This window comes from Lolium rigidum, chromosome 7 (genome assembly GCF_022539505.1).
Source record: "Lolium rigidum isolate FL_2022 chromosome 7, APGP_CSIRO_Lrig_0.1, whole genome shotgun sequence".
Taxonomy (NCBI): Eukaryota; Viridiplantae; Streptophyta; class Magnoliopsida; order Poales; family Poaceae; genus Lolium; species Lolium rigidum.
The window spans coordinates 327,884,553-327,892,586 of NC_061514.1; positions in this window are offsets into that span (position 1 = coordinate 327,884,553).

Here is an 8,034-nt window from a genome sequence, read left to right on the forward strand (position 1 = left end):
AAAACCAATCCTTTCCTTCCTTGGTGTTAAGCCAACTCCTGCTCCAAGCTCATCCAAGACGGAGGTCAAGTAGACCACCCTGTCCTCTCTTTTAGTTTTTACTGTCTTGTGACGCTGTCGCCTTCGTAGTTTTAGCGACAGCTACTTTAATAGTCCATTAGGGACCCTTCTTTTGTAATAGCAATGTACATACTTTGAGAATCAATGAAAATCTATCTTTGCTTGATGATTGATGTCGCGCCTTTCCTTTCAGTTGATTTTTGACAATTATTCTGCAACTCCTCGTCCTTCTGATGTGTTACCTACGTCGTCCCGTTTGAAGAAGGCATCTGTTGCTGTCGAACGTATTGAAGATTCATCGAATAAAAATTCGGCAGAAGACTTGGAAGAACTTCGCCAATAGCTCCAGTCTGTGAAGAGACAATCGCTTATGATAATGGAGCAGTCTCGAAAATCATCCGAGAGGGAAAAAATTGCACTTCAACAGGCTCAAGATGCCATAGCTGCCAAGGAAGCCGCTGTTTCTGAAGCTGAAAAGGCGACCACTTGAGAAAATTTTATGCTTGATTTGATGAATGAAGCCAGTGCGGACATGTCAGGTATGCTTTCTGAAATCGAAACTTCTTCTGTTTTCCTGCTATGTCCTTTTTTGTTGAAATTCCTGTGTCGTCGCCAAATAGGTTCCTTTCTCGACGCTGCTGCCGAAGACGAAAGGGTAAACACAAGGACCAATCTTCTCGTTAACCTTTCTCTTGACCATGGTTCTCTTTTCTGGGCCACCCCAGAACGTACCCGACAGATTGTCAGGTTTCAAGACCGCGCTCGTCGGGTTCGCGAGTTCCTTGATTTCCGCACCAGGACCTTGTCCCTGGTTTACAAGACGATGTTTCCTCGGAACGAGGCACCCGATACTCTTCTTGGTCTGATGGAAAAATTTCGGGATGCTCCTCGTATTCACAACTTTGTGCGAGCTCAACTGTCTGCTGGAGCAAGATTCACCATGATTATGATACAGATCTGTTACCGAAAATTAGACCTGACGACGATTGTCTCCAAGTGCCTGGCCAAGCAGTCGAAAAGAAAAAGGAATATCGACAAGATCAATGATATTGTAACTCATGTAGCCGAGGAAATGATGGACGAGCTTCTTCGGATGGATTCTGAATTCTTTGTCAAAGGAAGCTATGCCGAACATACGACAACCACTGTAAATAAAAAAGGGCTATCCATAGATAGTATATTAGGCAGGAGTTGATATTTCTTCTTGTAACTTGTCAAAACTTTCTCAGGAATTGCATCTTGTATGTTGTAAACATATTCTACATTGTAAAGCCAACAAATGTATTTATTGTTCTTTATCAAGCCCCCGAGTGTTTCGATGGTGGATCTCTTTATTGTGTATGCGATGTTTTAAACCAAGGCAACCAAATTCGTATATACTATATTTGCGGGTACTAGCCCCCGAGTATTTTGCTCTGTTTTGATTGCTATTTTGTACCTTCTTTTTATCTGGCGAGGTATTTGGTACCAAGGTGAAATATCGTTGTCAGTTAGATTCATCTATATTGTATATATATTGTAACTTCGAGGCATAAACCCTCGAGCATGTCGATGAAAAAATGATATATATCTCTACTATCTTTATTATATTGCAGCACCGCGAGCCCGCCTCATTAAAAACCTTTTCCGGCCCCACTCGGTGCCCCGAAAAAGGAAAAGAGTGCGTCTGAAAACTCGCGGGCGTTACAGTACATTGTATTTTTACAAGGAGAGCTATATTTCGGCATCAAGCGTAGAAACGTCTTAGCTGCGCCACGTTCCAGGGGTTTTTCTCGGGAACCCCTGTTTTCTTGTCTTTGATCCTGTATGCTCCTCCTTCGATTACTTCTGTGACGACGTAAGGGCCAAGCCACGGCGACTCGAGTTTTTCAGTACGATCTTGATTGAGTCGCAGAACTAAGTCTCCAACCTGAAAGGATCTTGGTCGCAAACGTCGACTGTGGTAATTTTTCAGGTCTTGCTGATATTTAGTGACCCTTGACAATACTTCGTCTCGAGCTTCGTCGAGTGCGTCGACGTCGTCTTCCAATGCTCTCCTGGAAGCTTCTTCATTGTACTCCGTGACTCTCGGAGAGTCGTGCTCTATTTCTATCGGCAGCACTGCCTCTGCTCCATGGACCAGGAAAAACGGAGTCTCCTGTGTCGCTGTATTTGGTGTTGTTCGGATGCTCCATAGCACACTCGGCAGCTCCTCTGGCCAAGTATGTCGAGCTTTTTCCAGTGGCCCTAACAAACGCTTCTTGATGCCATTGCAGATGATACCATTGGCTTTCTCGACTTGGCCATTGGTTTGAGGATGCGCGACTGACGCGAAGTGCAATTTGATACCTACCTCTGCACAATACGCCTTGAATTCCTTGGATGTGAAGTTATTGCCATTGTCCGTGATGATGCTATGAGGTACTCCAAATCGAAAAACAATGCTCTTCACGAATTTTATGGCTGACGCTGCATCTGGTGAATTTATCGGCTTCGCTTCTATCCACTTGGTGAATTTGTCGACAGCGACGAGCATATACTCGTATCCTCCTAGCGAGTCTTTGTGTAACTTTCCCACCATGTCGAGACCCCACTAAGCAAAGGGCCAAGATAAGGGTATTGGCATTAGTTCCGCTGCCGGAGAGTGAGGTTTTGCGGCAAATCTCTGGCACGCGTCACAAGTTCGCACTATCTCCTTCGCGTCCTCAATTGCTGTCAACCAGTAAAACCCTACTCTGAAAACCTTGGCCGCGATAGCTCGGCTGCTTGCGTGATGACCGCATACTCCTTCGTGTACTTCCTTCAGAATTACCCTTCCTTCTTCGGGTGTAACGCATCTTTGTAACACACCCGAAATACTTCGTTTGTACATCTCTCCTTTGACCACAGTGAAGGCTTTGGAACGTCTAATAACTCGCCTTGCTTCAACTGGATCGTCGGGTATTGTTTTCCTTAGGATATATGATATGTACGCCTGCATCCATGGGATTTGCACCATCAGTACTAGATCATGTTCCTCTTCTTCTTCCAGTGTTTCGTGCACAGCCCCCGAGGATTTTTCATCCTTCTCCTTCTTTTTTGATTTCTTCGGCTTTGTGGATCTCTCTGTTATCTCTTCCCAGAACACGCCTGGAGGAATCGCGAGACACTGCGACCCGATGTTTGCAAGAACATCGGCCTCGTCATTGCTTAGCCTGTTGATGTGGTTTACCTCGCATCCATCAAACAGCTCCAGCTCGTTATACATTTCCTTGTATGCTACCATGCTATCATTGACTGCGTCGCATTTATTCATGACTTGTTGGGCCACCAATTGTGAGTCGCCAAAGATTTTTAGTCGAGTTGCGCCAGAAGCCTTTGCCATCTTCATCCCATGTATAAGAGCTTCGTATTCTGCCTCATTGTTAGACGCATTTGGGAACGTCATCCGTAAGACATACTTTAATTTGTCGCCTTCGGGTGATATTAGTATCACGCCTGCTCCAGCTCCTTCTAACCTTTTGGATCGATCAAAGTTCATAGTCCAGGTTCTCGATAAATCTGGGGGTCCTGTGTTTTGCAGCTCCATCCACTCTGCGATGAAATCTGGTAGGATTTGCGACTTTATTGCTTTTCTTTTTTCATACGTGATGTCCCGAGGGGAAAGTTCTATTCCCCAAAGGGAGACACGACCTGTAGCTTCTGGATTGTTTAGTATATTGGATAGAGGCGCCTCGTTAACCACTATTATCGGATGCGCCGAAAAATAGTGCCGCAATTTTCTTGCGGTTGTAAACACTCCGTATGCTAGCTTATGGTACTGCGGGTACCGCTGTTTTGACGGCGATAAAACTTCACTGATGAAGTATACCAGTCTCTGCACTCCATGGAGTTTTCCTTCTTCTTCTCTTTCGACAACTAGCGTCGTGCTGACCACTTGGGGTGTAGCCGCAATGTACAACAGGAGTGGTTCCTTCTCTTTTGGCGCCACCAAAATTGGTGGTGTCGAAATTGTCCGTTTGAGATCCTCGAAGGCTCTATCTGCCTCTTCGTTCCACTGGAACTTCTCTCCTTGTTTGATTAAGGCGTAGAACGGTAGCGCCTTTTCTCCCAGCCTGGCGACGAATCTGCTTAAAGCTGCGACTCGCCCAGTTAATTGTTGTATTTCCTTCAACTTTGTTGGCTTCCTCATTGTTACGATAGCTTGGATTTTTTCGGGATTTGCTTCAATCCCTCTTGCTGAGACTAGGAACCCAAGAAGTTCTCCCGTAGGAACGCCGAAAGAACACTTCGTCGGATTCAGTTTGAGACAAAATTTGTCGAGGTTGTCGAAGGTTTCCTTCAAGTCCTCGATTAACGTTGCCCCCTTTTTTGATGTTATGACGACATCGTCAATGTATACTTGTACATTTTTCCCAATCTCGTGTTGCTAAGCACTTCGCATCATCCGCTGATATGTTGCTCCCGCATTTTTCAGACCGAAAGGCATTGTTCTGTAACAAAACACGCCATACGGTGTGATGAACGCTGTCTTGGCTTCGTCATCTTCTTTTAATCTGATCTGGTTGTAACCAGAATATGCGTCCAAGAAGGAAAGACGTTTGCATCCTGCCGTGGAGTCGATAATTTGATCGATCCTTGGGAGGGGAAAGTGATCCTTTGGACAATGTTTATTGAGGCACGTAAAGTCGACACACATGCGAAGGACTTTCGTGTTTTTCTTCGGCACCATCACTGGGTTAGCTACCCAAGTGGCCTCTGTAGATATCTCTTTAATGAAACCAGCTTCTCTGAGTCGATCAATTTCGACAAGCATGGCTTTGCGGTTTGGTTCCGAAAAACGCCGCAAAGGTTGTTTGATTGGTCTCGCTATTGGATCCAAGTTTAGGTGGTGCTCGGCAAGTTCCCTGGGTACTCCTGGCATGTCGGCTGGACACCATGCGAAGATTTTCCAGTGCTCACGGAGGAACTCGACGAGCGTGTTTTCCTATGCGAGGTCCATGTTTGTCGCGATGGACGTCGTTTTGTTCGGATCTGTCGGGTGGATCTGCACTTCCTTGGAGTCTTTCGTTGTGTTAAAGGTCGATTCCTTGTTAAATCTCCCGACATCTGGCAGCACATCATAATCAGTCATGAGCCTTGACGCCGCGTACTCTGCTTGCATCCCGAAAGTTTCTGATAGTCGATGAAAATCCTTGTCACATTTATCGGCTAGCGCGAAGCTTCCTTTAACTGTGATTGGTCCCTTAGGTCCAGGTAACCTCCATAGCAGATACGTGTAATGTGGTACCGCCATAAACCTCGCATATGCTGGTCGCCCTAACAAGGCGTGATATTGCGACGGGAAATCCACAACTTCAAACTCCAACCTTTCTATCCTGTAATTTTCTCGGGTCCCAAACTGAACGTCGAGATTAATTCTTCCCAACGGATAACTCGGCTTCTCTGGTGTGATTCCATGGAAATGCGTGTCGGTTGGTTTTAGATTTGCAAGGGATATGTTCATTTTTCTCAGTGTATCTGCATACATAAGGTTTAAACTGCTGCCTCCATCTATGAAAACTCGAGATACGTCGAATCATGCGATCACTGATGCGTGTAGTTGACACGTCCGTTGGGAACCCCAAGAGGAAGGTGTGATGCGCACAGTAGCAAGTTTCCCTCAGTAAGAAACCAAGGTTTAATCGAACCAGTAGGAGTCAAGAAGCACGTTGAAGGTTGATGGTGGCGGAATGTAGTGCGGCGCAACACCAGGGATTCCGGCGCCAACGTGGAACCTGCACAACACAACCAAAGTACTTTGCCCCAACATAACAGTGAGGTTGTCAATCTCACCGGCTTGTTGTGAACAAAGGATTAACCGTATTGTGTGGAAGATGATTGTTTGCGAAGAACAGTAAAGAACAAGTATTGCAATAGATTGTATTTCAGATGTAAAGAATAGACCGGGGTCCACAGTTCACTAGCGGTGTCTCTCCCATAAGATAAATAGCATGTTGGGTGAACGAATTACAGTTGGGCAATTGACAAATAAAGAAGGCATAACAATGCACATACAAATATCATGATGAGTACTATGAGATTTAATCGGGGCATTACGACAAAGTACATAGACCGCCATCCAAGCATGCATCTATGCCTAAAAAGTCCACTTTCGAGGTTATCATCCGAACCCCTTCCGGTATTAAGTTGCAAGCAACGAGACAATTGCATTAAGTATGGTGCGTAATGTAATCAACACAAATATCCTTAGACAAAGCATCGATGTTTTATCCCTAGTGGCAACAAGCACATCCACAACCTTAGAACTTTTCGTCACTCGTCCCAGCATTTAATGGAGGCATGAACCCACTATCGAGCATAAATACTCCCTCTTGGAGTCACAAGTATCAACTTGGCCGGAGCCTCTACTAGCAACGGAGAGCATGCAAGAACATAAACAACTCATATATGATAGATTGATAATCAACTTGACATAGTATTCAATATCCATCGGATCCCAACAAACACAACATGTAGGATTACAAAGAAACGATCTTGATCATGATAGGCAGCTCACAAGATCGAGCATGATAGGACAATTAGGAGAAGACGACCATCTAGCTACTGCTATGGACCCATGGTCCAGGGGTGAACTACTCACACATCAATCCGGAGGCGATCATGGCGATGAAGAGTCCTCCGGGAGATGATTCCCCTCTCCGTGCAGGTGCCGGAGGCGATCTCCTGAATCCCCCGAGATGGGATTGGCGGCGGCTGCGTCTCTGGAAGGTTTTCCGTATCGTGGCTCTCGGTACTGGGGGTTTCGTGACGAAGACTTTAAGTAGGCGGAAGGGCAGGTCAGGGGGCCACACGAGGGCCCCACACAACAGGCCGGCGTGACCAAGGCCCAGGCCGCGCCGCCTTAGTGTGTGGCCGCCTCGTGGCCCCACTTCTTATCCTCTTCGGTCTTCTGGAAGCTTCATGTGAAAATAGGACCCTGGGCGTTGATTTCGTCCAATTCCGAGAATATTTCCTTACTAGGATTTCTGAAACCAAAAACAGCAGAACAACAGAATCGGCTCTTCGGCATCTCGTCAATAGGTTAGTGCCGGAAAATGCGTAATAACGACATATAATGTGTATAAAACATGTGAGTATCATCATAAAAGTAGCATGGAACATAAGAAATTATAGATACGTTTGGGACGTATCAATCACCGCTGGTAAGATAAGTGCTGATTGCCCTGGTCGAGGAACTTGCTGCGGGTGATCCGCAATTGTGAAGCCGATGTCCTGTCCCGACCAATTTAGGTACTCTATTGTTGGTGGAGGCATCTTCTCTGCCATGAACACTTGTCGCGAGATTACCTTCTGAGCCCTGTTAGATGGCCTGGCTTTCTGAATCATCGAGACCGCGCCATTGGAGTTAGGATCAACATATGGAGGTGGGTGTGGTGCTGCCGCTATTCTGAGCTGGTGTCGATTTTCGTCCGTGATCGCGGGAGGAGGTGGTAGGTGGATCTCACTCCTAGGCCCTTGAAGGTTTCTATTTGCTGCTTGAGCATTGGCTATCCACGCTACTCGCAGCATTGCTTGAAAATTACGGCAGTCCTTCTGCAGATGTCCTGACTGCCTTCTGCCATTGTTGTCGAGATAAAAATGCATCTGGCATGGCCCGTTCATCATATCTTCGGGAGTTACGAAAGGTCTTTGAAACCTTGACCCGCTATTTTGCCTGTTATTTCGAGAATCATCTCTGTTGTCGCCTCGCTGCTCATTACTTCTTTGATATTCGTCTCTATTGTTTCCTCCGTTGTTTCCCCGAAAACCAGCCGATATTTGGCCAGGAGCATCGTAACTCGAGAACTGCCGAGAAAATCGCCTTCTATTTTGAAAGTTTCGGCTACGGTCCTCCTCTGGTGACCTGTGTCGCTTATTGTGAACAACATCTTCTCCGTCTGCTGTCGTCGTGGTGAACGAGCAGATGCCATAGGATGGCTTAAGTTGGGGCCGAATGGACGTATGAGGATTCGG